At 35.2% G+C, this 24392-nt stretch overlaps 1 protein-coding gene across 2 annotated transcripts in view; it reads left to right on the top strand.

The window, feature by feature from the left end:
* Positions 1-1305: 1305 nt before the first annotated feature.
* Positions 1306-24392, top strand: part of LOC145664819 (innexin inx2-like) — a 67920-nt gene continuing 44833 nt past the window's right edge. The window contains exon 1 of one of the 2 annotated variants that reach the window (XM_081731809.1): positions 1306-1427. The gene's annotated coding sequence lies outside the window, so the exon portion shown is untranslated. Of the gene's footprint in view, positions 1428-21400; positions 21496-24392 lie in introns of those variants that run through there. The other variant, XM_081731810.1, reaches the window with a different exon arrangement.

Genomic DNA, 24392 nt, shown 5'->3' with positions numbered 1-24392 from the left:
CACTGTGCTTTATATCTACAAATAATAATATCTATAAGTGTGCCGCGAGAATCCAAGTAACACCCGTAGTGTGCCGCAAGTTGAAAAAGATTGGAAAACACTGATCTAAGGAGTTAAAATTGCAACATCTAGCGGCCGGGATTGGCAACGGATATACTCTGCTCACGTTGTGTGTCGTACTTTATTTTTCAGCAAATACTGGCCGGAGATAAACTATATTTGGTGGGAAGGAGACCATCGTCCAAGGAAAAAGAACTCGTTATTTGTAGGCCGAGATCAACCATAGACAACCGCGGCTCGGCTCAAGTTGTATGTCATACTTTATTTATCGATAACTATTGGCCGGATCTGAATCAAATTTATGAGCAAGTAGCCCATTATTTATGCAATAAAGGGATCTTTATTTGGTGGATGACCTCAGCCAGGTAGCCTCGGCTCGAAAGTAGAGGTCGCATTTCATAGCTTTGCACTAGGTTCAAGTCGATTTTTGAAACTGTTTGTGGGGCTATAGTCCCACTAATCCTCTAAATCAGAGATAGGCATTTGTGTAGGTCAACCTCGCACTTCTATGTGCTACTGAACACCAAAACCCAAAATGAATTTTGCAGGGCAGATAGAAAGAAGCGACTGAACATATTTAATATGTGGGATCTAGTTTGCTGACCTCTGCTGTAGATTTTCAAGTTGGGGTTTCATCAATGGAACTTACGATTCTTTTTCGGATTTATATTAAAGAATGTTTTAGATATTGTACTGTAATAATCGGTGATTTCTATTTTGTTTGGTTGTTCTGCATCAAACGGTGTCGCTTTAGCAAGTCGTCCATGAAGATTTTCTTGCGATCTCGTCCACTTGCGTTTGTGTTCTCGTGATATAACTCGATGAAACCGTATGCACTAATTACCGTCCTTCCTGTTTGTTCTGGAATTTCATTTCCACCTGCTGCTAGATAATTTTGTAGTGGCACAAGATGTGCCTTGAGCCTCACAAGATTTAATGTATACATCAAAACATTTTTTTCATGAGAAATATCATTTTTTGTGTTGATTTTATAGATTACTCTCTTAGGTTCTAATTTTTTAACGTTAATAACATTAACTAGATTCTCAACAGCAATACTCGTCTGACAAACACGGATGTTTTGATCTGAAAAGAGCGGGAAATAGCATTAAGAAAACAACACGTCTACGCCCCTCTCACACGTCTCAATGACGTGTTCGTGTTTGTCCGTTTAACTTTCGCGGGCTTTCTGTTCCTCTGACAAGCACAGCGGCTCTAGCGTCGTCGTCTCTTAGTTCAGTTGCAGCATTGGAAGTAGCAGGTCTTCTTGGAGATAGCGCGCTGAGGACGCGAAGTCATAGTGCAGCCATTTTGTTTGGCGGTGCAATACGAGCTGAGTCCAGCCATTTTCTTTCGCGGTGCAGTAGGTAAGTGTAACTATACTTAAGTTTCCATTTTCAGTACATTTTGAGATATTTAGAAATTGTTGGCCGTTTACGCATTACATAAGTGAGTGTTCTATTCATTCTTTCACTTATTGATATGCAAGTGTCTTTGAAAGATGTGAAGTAATTTTCAGGATCGCAAAGCAGAAATTCAAAGGACGTCTAAAGTATTGAAATGTATATTCATTCCACTGCGTTGAAACATAGAAACTACTCTGGGGAACTATTAGGTATCTTACACCAGAAAAACTATTAGACTTTTACAGTCATGAAAAATGGCGTCTGTATTCGATACATATTTTCAATAATTTCTGTTTAATATTTTTGAGGCGTTTTTCTTTGTTTTCGTTTATGTACAAGAAACACATTTAAATTATCTCAGTTATTGATATAAGAAGCAAGTATATAGGAAAGAATGAGTTGACCTGATTTTGAGTTTAACATCCCTTTGAACAGTGAGGCTATATGAGATGGAACCTACTTATTAAGGTGGAATCCGAGCCACATGAGCGCCTGTTGGGAATCGAACCCGGGTCTCCCACCCCAAAGGTGCGTACGCTAACCGTTTAGCCACGAAGAACCTCAATATATATGGGAAAGAAGTAGTATTAGTAACTATCGATGGTGAGTGCGTGTAAGAAATTTCAAATTTATTTAGCCGGGCTGTAAACATTCAGGGTTCAACAGCGATCCGTAAAAGCTAAGATATAATCCTTTCTTTTAAATTGAATTGCTTTTGTCAGCAGAAAGGCTGGCTGAAGTGCGGATTTATAGTTTAGCATTAGGTCATATCACATGTAGCCCTTCCCAGTGGTCGAAGTGAGACGGTATGCGGTGGTATGCCATATCTCCTCTGGTTTTTCAATGATCAGGACATACCGTCACTGGAAAGTGAATGCTGATATACCTTTAAGATATCCATTCTTATACACAGTAATTGAAGAATAGCTTTGCAGGAAAAATATTGTATTTTTTATGTAGAATTAATTTCTAAGTTGACAACACCGACATTTTTGTTATCTTTTTCCTATCTTTTGTTTTTAAAATGAGGTATCTTCAAAGAAGTTCAACAAGTTTATATTTTGATATGCCATATTGAATTATTTCTTTCTTATGTATGTGTGTCTTGTCTTAATGCATATACATGTTATGTCTTGAGCATGGGCGGATTTAGGGGACGTCTGCTGTAGAGGGCGGATATTCCAGGGTCCAGGAATACTTCTCAGTCGAGCGGGGGCTTCGGGAGTTTTCTAGTAGGAAATTGTTAATACAAAAACTCGGTTTTAGAGCATTTTTGTGTATAATTCTCTATAATACAGTATAATTTAAGGGCATCTTTTTTTCAGAAAGTTGTTGGCGAGGGATCAATGTCTCTTCCTGTTCTCCCTTACTGTAACTAGAGAGAAGTTAGTCTGTAGTTTTAAGTCATTATGTAAATAGAAATGCAATCTTTTAGGCAACATACCCTCACTATAGTTCAACATTTAGATAGCCGGTATGTCGAGTCAAAATCTAATAAAACATACCGCCTCTGCTTTTTTTCCACTTCGTACACTGGACCCTTCCCATAAGGAATACGTATCATACCACTTCTATGTAATACAGTAATACTTCTTGCGTGTATATATATATATATATATATATATATATATATATATACACGATACCTCATCAATTGTGTATTGGACACGAAGAATTGAAGCACCCCGCCGAACAACGACATGTTACATTTTAGTGCTTTCGAGAAAAACTTCCCGTTGTTTCCTACAAGCAAGTTTATTTTACTTTATTTTACGTTTTTTGCTACTCTGACAAACGTCACTACCTGCTGGTTTTATTTTCTCCTATTGTATTCCTGAAATATACTACATTCTTTTTTTTTCGTTTTCTCGAAATCACTAAAATGTAGCATATATCGTTGTTCGGCAGAGTGCTTCAATTGATGCTGTTCGTGGAAACTGAAAATCTCTTTTGCACAGGCTTACATTTTAACCTAGAATTCGAACCACTGTAATGCCTTCAATTGTCTCTCATCATGAATCGAACCCGAGATTCGTGTACCAAAGGTACATGCTCTAACTATTAGACCACATCGAAGACTTAGGGAGAATTTCTTCATTATTAGAAATAACATTTCTTCATTAATGTGAATCTTATATTTCTATAAGTCTTTAAAATATTCAACGATTAATATGTGCTGAGTCGTTCACGCAAATGAAATTAATGTGTTCAATTAGTTGAGAAATCATTAATTGTTACTTTTAAGGCAGTCATGAGTATGTAAAGAATTAATAGACTATTATATTTCATTAACAAAAAGCAGCTTTTATTGATTCATGTAAAACGGTAATAAATTATTAATAAGAATACCTCTATAACCAGAGTTGGCATTTCTGTTGTCTTATGGGCGTCCAATATTGGCAGCAAATAGAATTGGTTGAATCGGTCAGCCTCAACCACAAGACAACTACAACTACAAGACAATATGAGACATGCATTACAGTTTACCAAAGTAATGGTCTCTCACCGGGTATCGAATGCGGGCATCTGGGAACCAAAGGCACGCGCTAGTCAATAGACTAGCGGGAAGGGGTAACAGCAAATAGGAAGGTGAGTAGTTTTTCAGACCCGTAAGTATACAGGGTGTTTCAAAACAACACTGACAACGGTTGGGAGGTGATTCATGACACCAAGATGAGACGAAAAGTATATAGCAACCTGGATGCACAAATGCTTCCTTTCGTAGTTATAGGCCCCCGAAAACAGAAAAAAATGAAGTTTAGAGGCCATAGCTTCAAAGCTGTGGGACCTACCGTAGCCGGGTCAAGACTTCAGTAAGGAACTAATAGATCCCTATGTACGCTATCCAAAAATACGTGTTTCAGAATCCTGCGCTACAATTGTTATACAGAGAGTTTGGCTAGAGGATATGTATAACTTGAAGTAGGTCACCAACTACGTCTATAAAAATTGTTGCAGAAATAACGCAGGATCCTACACATGGATATTTGGATAGGGCACATACTATTTTCTAAGTAAAGTCTTGACCTGACGCCGGTAGGTCCCATACTATTGTAGCTATGGACCTTTAAAGTTCATTTTCCATGTTTTCGGCAGCCTATAACTCCGAAAGGAAGCATTTGTGCACCCAGATTGGTCTATACTTTTTGTCTTATCTTGGTGTCAGGAATCACCTCCCAAAGGTTGTCGGTGTTGTTTTGAAACACACTGTATATTGTACGCCCCTGTACTCTATAAATAATTTGCCGCCCTCGAAAACGACCAATATTAGAGTTGAATTCATTAGTTTTTTGGTCGCTGAGAAGTGAATAGTGAAGTGAAGTTTTAATCCAATTCAACTTCAAGGTTTATACTCCACTAGCCAGGGAGGGGGAAAGATTTTTAAAAAAATAATCGAAAACGACAGGTATTAGTGTTGAATTCATAGTTTTCGAGGTCGCTGCGTTTAACGGTCATAGGCGTCTCTGGCGGGGGGAGAGGACGAGGGGGTCGCGTCTCCTCCAATATTTTGAAGTACAAAATATTAAATATGTTGGGCTAGGTAGCACCATTTTAATCACTTTCTTCGATGTCTCCCCAACATTTTACATGCCAGAGACGCCAGTGTTAACGGCAGTGGCGTATTTAGGGGGGGGGGTATTCCGGGCTTAAGCCCCCCCGGAAATCTTACTTACTATAGTAAAGCATATGAAATATTTTGCAAAAATTTCACATTTTCAGGCAAAACCCCCTCCGAAAGTTAGCAAAGCCCCCCCCGAAACAAAATCGTAAATACGCCACTGTATATATATATATATATATATATATATATATATATATATATATATATATATATATATATATATATATATATATATATATATATATATATATATATTGCTAATTGTAAAAACTCATTTTGATTTCCTTAGAATAAAATATATGCTTCAAAAGCATGTTTCGACTAGGATACACGTCAAATCGGAATAAATTTCAGTATGCAATTGATTTGTGGTCTACACCACAAAATTCAACGCGCATCCACCAAAAGAATTGAAGAGAAATGATGCGCGTCACAAGATTCAATTCAATTTACGAGATGTAATTACATTCACAGATGTCGTTCACTTTTTGTCATTCCGATATCGCAGAATTACAAGATTTTTCCGTTACATAAGAACTCTTGCCACAATGAAATGCAAGTTCCATAACGATTTTCAAATTATGCAACAAGAAGCAATCACAATACTAACTCAAAGTAATGTAATTTATGTTTTATAAAGGAGATATCTTTAAGTTACATAAATCTAACTAGTTCTGTTGTTTAAATTGAAGATTTGTCGATGGGAAAACGAAACTTAATCCTACCCTATACTAACCTGATCACCTCAGTACGAATCTGGGGCATCGATTGAGTTTCAAATATCAAAATATCGATTTAATAAAATTAAGTACTGATTGATATATCAATATTTTTGACATTCCTATATTTTGGTGCATTAAGTTTTGATATTTTTGTCTTTCGATTTTCGATATTCAAATCCGCATATTACAATTAGTGTTGCCCACGAGATGAGATGAGGCAGAAATTCAGTAACGAGAACGAGTCGCGACATAGCTTTTTAATAGAAACATAGTGCTTTCTGAGACGATACAATACTTTTACGGCATCTTTTCGAGACGAGATTGCCCGAAATCTCAAATCATGGGCTACTCTAATTGCACAGCCCTACCAGCCAGAATTATTATCACTCATCTCCCTGATCTTGCTCATTACTAAGGGCACGAGTTTATCGTACTAAGAATTTGAAAATTTCGCGTTTCGTATTCATATTTCGCGTATTGTCGCATTTTCCAAATAAATTCTCATTTTGTAACTCATGTGGAAAATATATTCACTGAATATTTTTTTTACAATTGTTCCTTTTGTTCATAGATCACTACAGAAATAAACTATTAATTACCTAAAAACAAAATATACTATATATATTTCACTTGACATTGTAAACTTCACTTATATAAATTTTTGTAAGCATCTATGTAAACCTATTATTTTGACACGAGAACTTTGCCGCTGTGTCAGTGATACTACTGCCTAGCATAAAATTTGACAACAGTTGAATCATAATCTGTGAGGTACTACAGATAATATATCTGTTATACTTCTTAAAATTGAAAAGAAAAATATACAGATATTGCATAGTAGGTACTAGCTATAAACGAAAGTATGGAGGATGATGCAACGTGATTTTTCTTGAAAGATGTAGGCAAATTGAAAGATGTTTACATTTAACAAGCCAAAAATGCCATACTTTGAAAAGTGTTCACGATGGCCAATATAGGTCTACTACCTTATTTGCTCAATTCTCACTCAGTGAGTATGTATGTGCAGTGATGCCAATTTAGCCTATTTTTGGCTAAATCTAACCTATTTGGAGGGGCATTTAGCCATACACATCTACGAAATGCTTATAGCCTTAAATATAGCTTATTTTATGAAACCTTTTTACCATTTTTGGCTTTTTTATTAGCCATTAAATTAATTCTAAAAATACTTTTTCTTTGATTGTCATTATATATATTATCGTATTAATTGATTTCTCTAGACAGAGCAGAGGGTGTTTTATTATGCAACAAACACTTGCTTTTCATTCTTCTCTGATTTCTCTAGACAGAGCAGAGGGTGTTTTATTATGCAACAAACACTTGCTTTTCATTCTTCTCTCTCCCCATCCACAAATTTACAATTACTTAACAGTACTTATTGACTCAAAAAGAATTTTAATGTCCCTCCCGTAACGACCTCCTTTGCTACTTTTTAATTATTTTAATTTTCGCATTTCATTGGAAGAATGAAAGTTTTTAATATAAATCTAGTAAACTGTTCGATTCTTCAAGCCACAAAGATTGTTTTTGTAAGGAAACAAATAGAAAATATTAGCTTGAAAACTCTCAATGCAATCATGATGATTCATGGGGTGATGATTCGTGGCGCATTTAGAGGGGTGGCTATCGGATACAAGACCCCCCCCCGAAATTCCACGTACAACAATAATCCTTCTTAACATTTCTAAGGAAAAATATAAGTGCTTATTCATGTGTTAAGCATAGCTCTCCCCGAAACAAAATCATAAATACGCCACTGCTAGAAGGTTACAAGATATATATTCAAGGAAACCTAATAAGAACGCAGTCACTGGCAAAATAAGTTAACAAAGCATTAGAAGTAGCTTTGATAGAAAAGACATTATAATTATAAATACAGTGTGTTAATACTAAATATATTTCGATTTGTCGTTCTAAATGCAGCTAAAAGTGAAATCGTAACTTGATCCGTATTTCATTTAATGTAAAGACTGCACTTCCATCGAGCCTAGATTAGTTTTTGGAATACAGTACATTTTTTTTTTAAATAAAAGTTATGCTACAATTAAATTAATTAACTATGTGTTTAAAAGAATCGTGTTTTCTTAATAATGAGCCTATTCTAACATTATACAATTAGGCAGTGGCGTATTTAGGGGGGTGGCTTCCGGGCTTAAGCCCCCCCCCCCGAAACCTTACTTAGTATAGTAAAGTAAATGAAATATCATGCAGAATTTTCACATTTCCAGGCAGAGCCCCCCCCCCGAAATTTAGCAAAGCCCCTCCCGAAACAAAATCGTAAATACGCCACTGGTTAACGGTATCAGTTTTCATGATGTTCAAGTTTATCCTCACCCCTTGGGATAGAGGTGGGAGAAATCACTTTTTAAAAATAATCAGATAAGCTAGCTAATTAGTAACTAATGTAATTAGAGCGAATTAAACACATTAACATATTTTCTCGTTCTTCCGAGGTACCCTGCGAACTGCTAGTTTCAAATATTACTTTATTGTGAATCTTAAAAAGAATTCCAAAGTTTTGCCGGCCCCTAAATTCTGCCGCCCTGTGCTCGAGCACAGAATAGCACTTACCTAAATACGGGCCTGAGTGTTATAGTAATAGGGCCGGATTTAATGAGGTCAAGGACATTAAAAAAAAATAAAAGTCTTGTTCCTTTCTAATATATGAACAAGATACCTCACTCAGATTATATTTATGCAACGCAATCACAGCACTAAGGATATACACATATAACTATTGTAAAATATCTCCCTTTCCGTAAATGGTTTTTGCGTCAGTTTCCGTTGAGTAAATGGGAGCATAGTAGAGTATATTAGATCTATATTCAAAGGGTGTTTGTCGGTTTCTTAGGACTGGTTTCGTGCTCAACCAGCACTACGGTACACAACAATGCAACATTTTCTGTAGGAAATCAGTTGATTACATGGTACATTTAAAATCAACGGTACTGTGCAGTTACCAGGTATCTCAAAGAGAAAATACTACTTAACAGGAGAACAAAAAGTTTGAAAAAGTTGGAGATTAGTTGAAAGTCAACGACTTTTCTGATGGAGAAGTCTATTCAGAAAAGTCGTTGACTTTAAACTAATCTCCAACTGTTTCAAACTTCCTTCTTTTGCTGTAAAGTTCCTTTTCTTTCTAGATACAAGATAGATGCAAAGTACCGTTGATATTCTCCTGAATAACTTATTTGTAAGATGAAATATAAATTATTTTAGCTAATTGTGACTAAAATTGGAAAAAGGATAGATAATTTTACGGAAACCTTCTTAGTTTTAAATTTTTGTTTACTTGCCTAATATAAATTCATCGACACACTTATCACAATATTTCCGAAACTTTTACGGCTACAATATTGAAATTATATATATATATATATATATATATATATATATATATATATATATATATATATAATACTGTGGGACAACGTTGAAGTGGAATTTTACAAAATGCGACCCCTTCATGAGGAAAAGAAGAACTTGCTTATTTTCGTTCTCCAGATCGCCGAAATGATTAAGTGTACATCTTTGAAATTTTGTATAAATATTTCCTATGTACTCTAGATAGACGGCAACGCTAACGAAATGTGACCTCTACTAAATAAAGCAAATGTGAGCCTCTTAATTACTCTAGTAAAACTGGAGTGATTACTCCAGTAAATTTGAAGTCAGTAGAATATGTATTTAGCTTTCTTTGATATACAGGGTGGCCCAAATGTAGGTATACAGACTAGCATTGATCAAGTATGACATTTTAATTGATTAAGATAATGAGGTACAAGTTAAAATAAATTAAGAACAGATAAGGAAGAAATTAACACTAGAAGGACCGGATGGGTCAAAATGACCCATCACCATATTTTAATATTCCACTGTAAACGTACTTGAAATATTATTCACTTAGTATTTCAAGTACGTTTACAGTGGAATATTAAAATATGGTGATGGGTCATTTTGACCCACCCGGTCCTTCTAGTGCTAAGTCAATACTTGTATGGATAAAAATAAGTAAATGATACAAAATGTCATGACCGAGCAGAGAAAACCTACTTTTGGGTCACTCGGTCTTTTCAACTAATTTATTCATCTCTTACGAAAAATAAGCATTCTGCTAGTATTGGACAAAAGGTTGTTTCAATATAATAACCTTTAAATAATCTCCTAAATGTAGTTTAAGAATTATTCTTTAGGTTGAGATCGAAATGTATCAAGGGTTGGTGGTGTGTGGAATTCCTACTCCAATCCCAAGCCACGTGAGTTTGTGGTGGACAAGATGGCGTTCATGCGTTGTCTCGCTGTACTCTCGTGTCCTGGACCATTTTCTTTTGACCAAGTATTCTATAATCATTCACTTCCATTAATTCTCCATCTCCCTTAGCCTGAAGGACATTATGGAGGGTCGTTAAACTAGAAATTGCATTTTATTAATAAAGGACTAAGGAAGAATACTTAATTAATGTGAAATAATTCCTAATGTTTTACATTAAACAACCAAATTTTCATTTAATTTGAGATGTGTCTTCATCAGAGCCATAGCTAGAGGGTTGCGAGCGAGGCGGTCACCCCGGGCGCCGATAGCAGGACGGCGACGAACGAGCAAGAAAAAAGGAAACGTATTGGAAATGAATAAATAACACGTTGCCCTTAAAAGGTATCGGCGCCCTATTGAATCAATATTGATGTCGATTTGAAAAGAAAAAAAAATAGATTTATTAAAAATTTTCGTGCTCGCTACGCTCGCAATCCAAACGTTTCAATAAGTCACATTTTTTTTACTTATTACTTAAAGGAAGTTATTATACATAATTTCTTAATGACAAGGAGCCGGGTAATGACTGAGTGTATGCAGAAGCATTTTTAAAATCAGAAACGCTCGAAGTCTGAAATACGTGTTCGGCGTCTTGATGGTGAAGTGTTTGCTTAGTTAATCACGTTTTTCTACACAATCAGATTAATCACGAAGGTGAGAATGAAAGTATGAAAATAAAGATACACACACACACATGCTGGTATTTGCGCGGGAATAGTTATTAAAAATGAAGGTGAACAAGAGGAGTAATACCATTTTCGAACTTGAAGCAGTTGTAGAATAGTGTCTTAAAGGGATCAGAACTTAACCCAACGAATTACTTCTTTTACCAAGACTGATAATATCAGTGATTTTTGTTATTGCATTGACATATAAAATGCTTCCAATTTGAAGGAATTTATTGGAATTCCTTCACCATCAAGCGCCAGGATATTTTTTGTGCATACGTATCTAGTTTTGTGTGTGTGTGTGTGTGTGTATGAGAGAGAGAGAGAGAGAGAGTATTTTAATATGTTAATTAATAATAAGTAACCATAAATTCAGAATTTTCATTCACTAAAAAATTAAGTAACTGCTGTAATTTCAAACATATAAATATTTAAATATAAATATTAAACATATTCTTTACCTCCATCGTTGAATATTGAGAAATTCCCAAAAAGGCTCTCTCTGAATTTCTGTCATATTTCAGAAAATATTTTAAACCATAAAAGAATCGAAATTAAGATGGTATTTGTATGGTCACATTCAAAATAAACTTACAAACGGTTACAATTACAAGTGGAAATTAATGTTGTCACACATTTTGAACATTTTAGAAGCACATGTATCTAATGTATTGAAATTACAAATCTTATCGATAGTATGAAACGTTGTAAATAGTGGTAAATTTCCATAACTGTTCTCCAACTGGATTTGTTTACAACCAAAGATAGTTTTGTCAAGTTTAACAAAATGTTGAAAGTAAATCTCTTGAAAGTAGCTCTTATTTGTAGAAGAATACATAGTGATCGCTTTTGGTTGTTGCAATGCTCTGTCCAAGCTGCTTGATAAAAATTCAGCGTAGCATAAGAACAAAAGCTGCTTCTGTTATATGTGGAAAGAAAATAACACACTTTGTAAGGAGAGTGTAGGGGCGCCGAATTCTAGTCATGGCGATAAAATCTCTAGCTACGGCTCTGGTCTTCATTACTATTTGAGCGGTCTAAAGCCCGAGTAAACTACCATTTTCCCTTTTAGTTGTGGGAAAGTGGCAGTTATGCAAACAGTACTACTTGACATGAGCTATTGTCATTGAGAAATCACTTTCACTTGACTATTGTGTTAATGTCTACAATTAGATTCGTGTGGCATAAGGTTCAGTGTAACATACACGAAACTCAAATCAAATTGAGAAATCCAAAAATGTACTTAACGTGCTTTAGTTTCAAATAGTGCAAATAAATAATATCATTCAGTGTGGATCTTATTTTTATTATTGTTTGCTTTCCTATTTTACGTGAATCTAAAATAACAAAACCAAGCCATTTTCACATATAGTATTTTCTTTCCGCAACAGATTGTGTCAATTTGTCACTTTTTCTATACGGGCTAATATCCAACAGCACAAAAATGTAGTTAGTTCGTTCTGGTTTTAGACAGCTCAATGAAGACTTTATTTTTGAAGTTTAAGTTTATCAAGGAAAAGGGGTTGACGCTTCCCCTCTATGTAGGAAAAATATTTTGCAATGATTTGCAAGAAAGATTAGAATTTCCGTAAAATATTAGCTTCATTTTTGAGCCTTACAGAATTATCTTTATTGACGGTGTTGACGTCAGTCCAGAGGCAGCTCGTGAGGGAAGTCATATTTGTAAAAACATAAAATTGTTCCGCTTGAAACTAAGGGAATATATATTGTATTCGTTGTTGTATACAACAATTAATACACTAAGAACGTTTCCGTCTTTTAATTTCAACCGAGAAAACTTTAATTTCTACCGGTGATACTTCCCTCACCAGCCGCCTCTACATTAGTCAATCCATCTCCAGTAACTTACGAAATACATATTCCATGGCTTACTTTCAAAATGTTTTTGAGTTTTAACCAAACTGTGATTTATTCGGGGCAATCTACCTCACATTTTTAATTTACGATAAAGTTGTTAGCTCCTTTCTTCGATATTCTCTATTTCTTTAATTACTCTGACTGCAATGTCCTTTTTGTTAATTAATTTGTTTTTTTTTTCAAAAAGCTCTCTTCAATATTTTCATTATCTGTCCACGTGTTCCTTCATCCGGGGCAAAAAATATTTTAACAATTACTTGATGAATCACCATTAATTTTGGCCAGGACTTATACGATCAAGAGTTAGGAATCTAATGTGTTGATGTAGGTGAATCATCCATTGGAAATAGTATTCACCAATCCTATTTTGGCTTTTACGTGCATCATTATAGAGCAAAAATGGCAGTAGGTAGAGGGAAGAGGTTCCTGCAATAAATTAAGCATTCAAAGAATACACTTCGTGTTCATCAGTCATTCTCTGCTCAGGAACGTAGCCACGATTTAGTAACTGGGAGAAGGGAGGGTCCCTGACGTGAAATACTGTGGCTATCACATCAGGGTCTTGATCAATCTAAAATAATTTCCTGACAACATATATTGGTTTGTTAGGACAATAAAATGAGGATTGTTATTGAGGAGATGTTAGTAAGTATTTTAATAACAAAATATGAAGAAATCTCGAGTAAAAGAATATAACGAAAGTATTGAAAAGAGTTTTACAATATCTACGTTCCATCCTCTGTTCATTCAAATATAACAATTTTTCTTCAATATGACCTCAACTATTATAAAAACTACATATCCACTATTATAAAAAGTGCATGTACAACTATTATAAAAGGTACATATCAAATAATGTCTTTTAAAATAATTTACAACATCTGCGTTCTTTTCTCTGTTGAATCAAATGTTAACATATTTTTTTTCCACATAACTTTTTTTGTTTTTATTAGTCCTTCAACTTCTGTCTGTTCCAAATGACAAGTTAAATGATCAATGGGAAACTGTTTCTGAAATAACTTGTTTGATACTGGAGGGAAGCGATGACGAAACATTATGATAACACATAAGAAAGATTATCCAAACGCTTGTTGTGGCTTATTTTTTAACGCTGATTCTTCTTTTCCTCGTTTCTTTTTGTCTCATCCTTCCTTATTTTTTTCATTTCGGGTTTCAAAGGGGGTACACCCCACAGCAACATTATGCTACTTTTAGATATATTCACGGAGAAAACACAGATTGAGCCGAACACAAAAGAAAAGCTCAAATTTAAAGCTTAGAAAAGAATGTCTACTATATTTAAGCATTTACAAGTTACTTATGCTTTTCATTCGGGATTATTCATTTAGGAATTTTGTTTATGTAAAAGAAACTATGTTTCGTTTAAACTGTAGAAACCATACATGTTTTGAAATTTACTGTATTGAATACATTAAAAAAAATCTTGTTAATTCTGAATTGATTTCATAGAGTTAATGAGTCACTTTATGTTTTCTTCTTAATTTCTAAAATAAGTATAGATTTTTACTTTAGTGCTAAGATTACCGGTATCAAAATTAAGTAGACATTTCATAGATGATTTGAATTTTAACATTTTTTTGAGCACTCAAGCTCTATGAGAAATAGGACGCAGAAGGAATCGAGAGAAATAGGATCCTAACCACATGAGTTCCCATTGGAAAGGAAACCGGGTTCCTTATTCAGGATATGTGTACATTAATCCTACGCTCAACGAAAGTCCACGGGAGCTCATACTAATATTTTACTTCATGTGGATAACAATTTGTTACTTAATTGAAGAATATATTTATCTGTATGATTAATTCAGATTCTTCCTGTTTTTCTGAGTATCATACGAATATTGTTAAGGATGAGTGTTATATTTTAAATAGGAAATCAGTAGAAATAGCTAATAGTCCTCGAAATATATGAAGAGTAATCGACTCTGCAATGTATCGTTTGAACTAAGGTTGGTCTATTTAAGAAATCTCCACAAATTTAAATAATTTTCCTTATGTCTTGTATCAAAGGTAATTATTTTATATACTGGACTAAGTATACAGTAATATGAAGCTTTCATTAGTAGTTATCGTTAAAATCGCCGTTATCCGTAAAGCTCTTAACGGATTGACTCTATTAACCAACTCGGTCGTTATAATCGCTCCAGCTATTTACTCCAAAAACGTAATTCATGAATTCGCTTTTGTTCATGAGTTTTCGTATGATAAACTGACGGACGTACCAACATTACGATCTTATGTTAATTGTAATTTATTAAAAGCTAAGGATGTTTTACAATGAACATCCTTTTGTCTTCAATCATGTAGTTAGCTGAACCCTTATCATAGATAAATTGAGAACTTTAAGAGATGCATCGGGAGTTGAATAATTAATGCATTATAGGAAGACGATGTTTGTTTAATCTCCAAAAGAATAAACTGATTTGAATAATTATTTCATGATTAATAATTATATTTCTTCTGAAAAGTTACATGGTGATAGTTTAAAGAGTGTTCAGCAACTGATTATCCTCTCTATTGGAAGCGAGACAGTGTGGTGGGTAATGTCTAAATTAAGAGAGTTCATTTCGAATAAGCCAACTGCACCGAATGCAAACCTCCGTCGTGATTGAAAGCCCATGTTAATATCAAATTTAATCATTCATAACCTCGATAAAAGCACAAAGCTTAAATTGAGACTTCTTTTCAGTTGCTGGACATAAAGACAGGTATATCATGGGGAGGGCTATTTTTGCCAAAAAGTATTACTAATAAATCAGTCACATGCACGAATCGGATACAACAGAGAATATCTTTTAATCCTTGGAAACTCATACAAGTAACTGATATTGGGTTTCAGTATATACAAATCCGAAAATATTTCGATTGACGAATTTTATGAAGGGGGTGATTTTAATATGGTGGGTGTAGACGGAAAACGTAAAAGTTTTAGAACCGTTCTTTAGAGGAGTTGTTTTTATTTTACGTTGCATGTTCCCAGTTTGATGAATGAACAATACAATTTTAAAACATTTGTACGAAGACTAAGGTAGAAAAATTATTGTATTTAGGTATTTCGTATAAGTGGAAAAGTAATATTATTTCGCCAAAACTCGTTTAGTTGTTGTATGAAACACCTTGTAGCTCGAAAAAAATGTCCACGTCAGTTGTTAGCTGATTATATCAGTTTGGTATTCTGTAAAAATGAGACCTCTGTTTAATTGTCAACCTAGACTTGGTAGGTATTCAGTGTTATGCTACAAAGGACATGTAAGGATAGTCTGACAGTTTCTAAGAACTTCAAACTTTAGTGCTTGATATTATCGCAAGAATCGCAATATATCAGTAAAATGCGGATGTTATTCAAGTAAATCAGCTTTTATTCAAAACAAAATAACAATTTTGAAGAAAGACACTGCAAAGTGCATCATTCTACACAGTAGTAGGCTATGTTTATGCACTTGAGTGTTTTATTTGAAACATTTTAGTACATATTTTTAATTGAAAGGAGAGAAACGCATCGTGGAAGCTAGGTATATTATTTAAATTCCATTGCTTCATGAGATGAGTCTGTTATCTACCCCTTCTTGAAATATTTGTATGTTCGTTATCTAAAAGTGCATTGTGATATTACCAAAACACCTGGTGAATTCGTAACAATAATTCGGAGAATGGACGAGTAGTAATACGTATAAATTATACTGTGCTCTTATTAGTTACAATATTTTAAAACAATTAAAATGGCACGCGATGATAACTGTCAATCCGTACTCAAACCAATTTAAATAATGTACACTTTTGAGAATCAGAGTATGCTTTTATCCTTCACTCTCGATAACCTTACATGCAAAGGTGGAAATGATGGGGTCGCGATGGGACAACGTTCAATTATTTAAAGTTCAAGAAAGAAGAAAGAAAAAATGCTTACATTCACAGCAAAATATGGGCATAGGAAGAACTTTTAGTTTAATCTTTGTTTCGCATCCCTCTTAGAACATATGGTCATCGGTTCTCAACAAAGAAGTTAAGATCAAAGGATAGCGTAAATGAGGTAATTTTCAAATACTCTTAAAAATGCTTGATTCCCTTTTATCACAGTATTTTTAACTTCCGACGTAAGCGCACAGTAGCTGATAGTTTTATTCTAGGTGTATATTGTGTATGTATGTGTGTGTGTGTGTGTGTATTTGATACTTTCTTTCTCGATAGCTATTGGCAGGATATGAACCAAATTTAGCGAGAAAGTTGCCTTTCATCTAAAGAATTAAGAACGTTATATTTGGTGGCCAGGCTCGACCTTGGATAGACTCGTTTCTCTTATGTGATGTGCATTATTCTCAGTAGGTACTGGCCGGATAGGCTTAATCCAACTTATATGTGGAACTTTATTTTTTCATAACTACTAGTCGGATCTGAAAAACAAATTAGTGAACAAGTAACCTATCATCCAAGAAACAAAGCTCAGTGCTGGCTGAGCTCGTTCAGGGACAGACTAATTTCGTCTTGGCTTGTGTGTTGTATTCTTTTCTAGTTAACTACAACTAACTTACTAACTAAGTCTATGGCCTATGGAACCCGGAGGTTTAATGCCGCGTTCACAAAAGCTCTCCACTGACTTCTATGCTTAGCTAACTGCATCCAGTTTCTACTTTGTATTCCAATCTCTGCGACATCCATCTTAATATTGTCCTCCCATCTGCGCCTAGGTCTTCCTAATGGTCGTTTTCAGATTGGTCTTCCTGTCAAGACTTTGAAAGCGTTTCTACTTTCTTCTAGCTACATGACCCGCCCACCTAAGCCTCCTAGACTTCACGAAACTAACAATGTTGGGTAAACCATATAAATTATGTAGTTTCTTGTTATGAACTTTCCGCCATTCCCCATTCCAGTTCCCCTTGGGTCCGAATATTCGTCTCAGGATCTTGTTCTCAAATACTTTCAGTCTATGTTCTTCCCTCAGTGTAAGTGACCATGTTTCGCAGCCATACAAAACAACAGGCATGATTACCGTTTTCTATATCTTAAGCTTCAAATTTCTCGACAGAATTCGCGACGGCAAGAGATTTTGAACCGAATAGTAACACGAATACCCTGCTTTTAGTCGATATTTAATTTCTTCGTGAATATGATTTTCCTCTGTTAATATTGATCCTAGGTATTGGAAACCATCCACTTTATAAAAAGTATTATTTAATATTTTAACGCATCAATAATTTGCTGTATTCCGGTCCCGACGCTCTTCCATGTATTCAGTTGTCTCTGCATTTACTTCTAAACCCATGTTCCTGCAAGCGTTTAATAAGATCTCTGTATTTCTTTCTATTGTTCTCCTATCATCCCCTATTAAATTTACGTCTTCAGCATATGCCATAACCGGGTGAATACCGTTCAACTCTATCTTTGATTTTGGTTGCTATCTTTGATTTTCCTTATAACGTATTCCAGAACGAAGTTAAATAATAATGGCGACAACGCATCTCTTTGTTTCAGGCCATTTTCGACGTGAAAGCTCGTGGACAAAAATTTTCCTACCCGAACTTTACTTTGGGATTCATTTAAACATATCTTAGTTAATCTAATTAGCTTTCTCGGTATTCCAAGTTCTGTAAGAACGTTGTATAATGTTTCTCTCCTAACCGAGTCGTACGTCTTTCTAAAATCAATAATTAGTTGATGACCGGTGTCTTGTATTCCCACCTTTTTTTCGAGTATTTGGCGAATGGTAAATATTTGATCGATAGTTGATCGATTTCGTCTAAATCCGCACTGATAAACTTCAATAATTTCATATGCGTATGGCGTCAATCTTGCTAATAGAATATTTGAAAGGATTTTGTAGGATGTTGACAGAAGAGAAATGCCTCGATAATTGTTACAGTCAGTTTTGTCGTATTTGTTATGAATTGGAACAATGATTGATTCTTTCCACTCTTGTGGCAATTCTTGCTTGTTCCAGATAAGGAGAATGAGTTTGTGTATCTTGTTCCACAATTTTTCGCCTCCAGCTAAAATTAAATCAGCCGGAATTTCATCTACACCCGAAGATTTGTGTTTCTTTAATTTCTTTATAGCAGTTTCTACTTCTATTCGTTGTGGTTCTGGAATATACGGTTCTGTGGTGTGTACCTCCTTTTCTCCACGCACACTAGTTTGGTTGCGTGTTAAGCAAATCGTCAAAGAAATATTTCCATCTATTTAAGATGCTATCCGTGTCAGTGAGAACTGTGCCGTCAGATTTCTTTAATATATAAGCACGAGGTTTATAGCCTTTCTTAAATTCATTGATTCCCTTATACATGTCCCGGATGTTTTTATTTTTACCATTATCTTCAAGTTCCTTAATTTTAGCTTTCAGAAAATCGCGTTTCTTTGTTCTAAAAGTTTTGGAAGTTTCCCGCCTGATATCTGCGAAATTTTGTGTAGTTATTTCATTTGGATTTTGTAGCCAGCGTCATTTTGCCTGTTTTCTCTTCTCTGCTAGTTTTATGCATTTCTGGTCGAACCATGGTTTGTTCCTACGTATTTCCGCGTGTCCCACTTTTTCTTTTGCTAAAATTTTAATGCTATCTCTAATTTCAATCCAGGTATCCTCAACACTAGTGCACTCCGAATCTTCTAAAGCCGAGAATCTATTCGAAACTTCAATCTGGTATTTCTCTCTTACCTGGCTCTCTTCTAATTTCTTTAAATTGAATCTCTCCGTTTTCAGACAATGAATATTACCTTTATTCAACGATAATCTCTCTCGTATTATCGCTGCTACCAGGTAGTGATCGGTGTCACAATCAGCCCCTCTAAACGACCGGACATTAATTATGCTAGATTGCCTTCTTCTATCTACTAACGTGATCAATTTGATTATGTGTTTCCCCGTCTGGTGATGTCCAAGTGTTTTTATGAATGTCGCGATTGGGAATTTTGTACTTTTCACGATTAGGTTTTTGGATGTTACAAAATTTACGAGTCTAACACCGTTGTCATTACTTTCCTTATGCAGACTTTCGTTTCCTATAATCGGTTTGAAAATATCCTCTCGTCCTACCTTCGCATTGAAACCCCCTAATAGAATTTTCATGTGGTATCGCGGGAGTTGGTCAAATATCCGTTCCACTTCTTCGTAAAAACTGTCTTTTATATCGTCATCCTTATCTTCAGTTGGGGCATGTACATTTAAAACAATAATATCACACCACCGTTTCTTAAGAGTAATAAAAGAAAGTCTGTCAGTGACAAATTCAACCCGTTTAATTGCTGGGACTATACGTTTATGAACGAAAAACCCTGTTCCTAACTGGTCATTTTTGTTTCCTTCCCCGTAAAAGAACGTAAAATTTCCGGAATTCTCAGATCCATTTCCTTCCCACCTAACTTCCTGAACTCCTACTACGTCCATCCTGTATTTCTCTAACTCACTCGTTAAGGATTTTAACGCCCCTGCCCTATAAAGACTCCTAATATTGCATGTTCCAAATCTCATGTCCATTTTCTTTTGCTGAGGTCTTGCCAAGTTATCAGTCCTTGTCCGAGGCTTTTGTGAATATTTCTGAACAAGTGCTTTTTTTATAGGATGAGGTTGTTAGCCCTACCCAAACCCCAAGCTGGAGGACCACTCCTAGTCGGCTGTCCGCGACTGCTTATTCAGTATATTCGCAGCTAACCTCTATATCTAGAGGCCTTCTCCTCGATCCGCAACCTGAGGACGCGCCATGCCGTGGTGACAGGAACCCACGAATACAAACCAAATTTAATGTGGAAGTAACCCAGTGTTTAAGGAATGAAAACATTTTTATTTGGTGGCCAAGTTCAGTCACGTAGTCAGCTTGACAACAAAGGCTGTGATCCACAGCTTTGCACGCCGGGAGCTTCTGCTGATCCTCTAGCTCAGAGATTGATACTTTTTTTTGTTGGACCACATTATAAATAAGTGCCAATGTAAAGCAAAATTCAAAATAAAGCCCAGACAATGGATAAAAAAAAGCGACGTGACTTATTTGATCCGCAGAATGTAGTTTGCTGACTCCTGCTGTAGATTTTCATGTTGGGGTTTCATGAATAGAACTTACGTTTTTCTGAATGTGTTTATATTAAAGAATATTACAGATATTCTACTGCAGTAATTTGTGATTTTGATTTTGTTTGGTTGTTTATTCAGCTTCACAAGATATGGATGGCACTTTTGTCGGTCGTCCACGAAAGTTTGCTTGCTCGCCCGTCCTCCTGAGTTTGTCCTCCCGTGACGTAGCCCCATCAGACTATTTATGAATGACCGTCCCCTGCATATAAGGGAATAGATTGTGGGATTTTGTAATGGCACAAGTTGCAATTTGCGTTTCACAAAATTCAAAATAGAGATGAAAACAATTTTTTTTTGCATTTAAAATATTAGACCTTTGTATTGATTTTATAGATCACTGTCTTTGATTCTTTCTTTCTTTCTTTCTTTCTTTTCTTTTTTCTTTCTTTCTTTTTCTTTTTTTTTTTTGCATTAATAACTTTAGTTTAAATGATTCGATGGCAATGCTCGCCTGACAAACACCGATGTCTTGATCTAAAAAGAGCGGTAATCAGCAGCGAGAAACAACATGTAAACGCCCATCACATACGCCTCAATGATTCATACTTCTCGTACGTGTTTATCCGTTTAACTTTCGCGGGCTTTCTGTTATCCTGACGAGCATAGAGCCTCTAGCGTCGTCTTGGCTTAGTTGAATACGAGCGCCAAGTGGAAGAAGGTGTTCTTGGAGCTAGTGGGCTGAGGACGCAAAGTCATAGTTTGGCCATTTTGTTTCGTGGTGCAGTAGGAGCTGGTAAGTGAAACTATATTTAATTGTTCATCTTAAATTTATCTCTAGATACTTAGAAATTGTTGGCCGTTTACGCATTACTTAAGGAAGTGTTCTATTCATCCCTTTACTTCTTTATATGAAAGCTGCAGTGAAAGAGATGAAATAATTTCCAGGATCGGAAAAACAGGAGATCACAGCTTTCTCTGAGCAGCAAAACAGTTAGAGTTGTTAAGTCATGAGTAAACCGCCGCTTCTTTGTTAGATAAATAATTTATCTCAATAATTTTGGTTCAGTAATTTAGTGAAGTTTTTGATGACAGAGATTTTACTTTCTTTTCATTTACATAGAAAAAAACTGTTCAAATTGTCTCAGTTATTGATAATAGAACAAGTATATAGTAAAGAAGTATTCACTATCTATGGAGATTACACGCGACTGATTTCAGATTTAATTAGGCACACTGTAAAGATTCAAGATTCAACAGCGAACCGTAAAAGTTAAATTACATTTCTTTCTTTTAAATTTTATTTCCCTGTCAGCAGAAAGGCTAAGTGAAATGTGAATCTACGTTTTAGTTTTAGATAATACTACATGTAGCCCTCCCACAAGGAATATATTCAGTTCTCCCGTGTCACAAACGAAGTTAAACATAATGCAGTTAATACCTCTTACATATCTATACGGTATCCTAATCGTTTTACCTAGGTATATTGAACAGGGAGAATTGATGTTTACTGGAATTTAACGTTTCTTTCGCAGAGGCTATATGAGATTTGGATCTACATTTTAACCTAGAATTCCAACCACTGTAATATGTTCAATGATCTCTCGCCATGAATCGAGCCCGGTGCTCGTGCACCGTAACTGCTATACCCCATGGAGGACACAGGCAGAATAGAATCCCTTATTATTACAAATAACATGTCAGACATTTTAGTTTCTGCTTGCCATTAAGACATTCTCCGATCAACATATATTAAGTAAGTTGACGCAAATAAAGTTAATATGTTCAATTGGTTGAGAAATTATTGATTAGTACTTATCATGGAGTCATTAGTGTTTCTGTTAATAGACGTTTATATTTGGTTAACTTAAATCAGCTTCTATTGCTTCGTGCAAAACGGAAATAAATTATTCACAGGAATATTTTAGTAAATAAAGAACACGACAATCTCTTCTTATATCATATTAGTTTCTTTCGCTATAGACATGATCTCTCTGTTGTCTTACGAAGTGAAGGTTTGGCAGCAAATGCATTTGGTTGAATTATTAGCATCTGTCACCTCCCACAGCGAATTGAAAGTAGGTACCCATGAACTAAAGGTTCTCGCTAACCATTAAGTAGAGACCTGCACGGGCCGTGCTCGGTCCGCGGGCTGGGCATGGGCTGGCCGACATTGATTTCTCTTCTGGTCGGGCCGGGCTGGGACCGATTAATTGCAATTCTTTAATAATTATTGGCTTTCGTTAAACGATAATTAGAATAAGGGCAAACGTTGAAGAAATGTGCCCGTGAAAAATGTTACAAAATGAAACTTTTAAAATTTGTCGGGCCCGGGCAGGGCCTGGGCAGAAAATCTCCTAAACTTTTCAGGCCAGGGCTGGGTCGGGCCTAGGCACATTCGGGCTGGATTGGGCTTGGGTCGAAAAATTCGGCCCGTGAAGGTCTCTACCACTAAGCTAGCAGGAAGGACTGACAGCAAATAGGAATATGAGTAATGTTGTAATAATGAGGTCGCACTTAATTTTGTACTTTTTCTAATTCTTCAACAACATACATCAATGTGATTATATTTATGGAACGTAATTACAGCATTGTTTCTTTCTAAGGATTTACGCATATCATTGTTCTAAAATATTAAAACATCTCCCCTTCTGAAAATGATTTATGTCGGTTTCCGAAGGGGAGGTAGATGGGTACAAAGTCTGTAGTCATATACTGTTTGTTGACTTCTTAGGACCAGACTCGTGCTGAACATACAATACCATAATATATATATATATATATATATATATATATATATATATATATATATATATATATATATATATATATATATATATATATATAAAAGAAATGCGACATTTTCTACCAAGAAATCAGCTGATTATATGGCGTATTTATAATTACCTCGTGAATAGCTTATTTATAAGATAAATGACAAGTTATTTTATTTAGTTAAAACTTAAATGGGAAGCTTATATTTACATAATTTCAAGAAAACCTTCTTAGTTTCAAAATTCAATGATTCATTTATCACAACATGTCCGAAGTTATTATGCCTATAAACCTTAAAATTTTGTATAAGTGTTGTCCTAGCACACTAGGGTAGATAAGACGAGATTTTGTGCAATGCGGCCGCTAATCGAGGAAAGAATGACTGGTAATTTCTTATACCGTTTCTTATATCTTCAAACCTATTGGAGTTTCGAGAAATGTGACCTTTTAAAGAGGAAAAGAGTGAATTTTTTTATCCTTCAGATCTCTTGAAACCGCTACATTCACAACTTTGAAATTGTATATAAATAACCCCATGCTCCCTAAACTAAGAGCAACGCTAATGAAATGTGACTCCTAATGAGTAAAACAAATTTGAGCATTCTAGTGAAATTAATCTTACATCAAGAAATATTTTGATGCTAGTAAAAATATGTATAGCCATCTTTTATATATTTCCCACAAACATTAATCTTTCCGAGCGATAATTAAATGAGCATTCTGCTAGTATTGAATAAAACGTTGTTTCCTGTTACCCTACGAGTATGGTAAATCTTTAAACAGCTTCCCTGTAATAGTATAAAAATTACTCTTTATGTTGAGATTGAAATTTATGAAGGATATGTGGTGTGTGGAATCCCTGGTCAGATCCCAGCCAATGTAAGTTTGTGGTAGACAACACCGCGTCCATTGGATTTC

The sequence above is a fragment of the Thermobia domestica genome, chromosome 11 (assembly GCF_964235325.1).
Source record: "Thermobia domestica chromosome 11, izTheDome1.hap1.1, whole genome shotgun sequence".
NCBI classification, from domain to species: domain Eukaryota; kingdom Metazoa; phylum Arthropoda; class Insecta; order Zygentoma; family Lepismatidae; genus Thermobia; species Thermobia domestica.
This window is presented reverse-complemented; position numbering and strand designations above follow the sequence as displayed.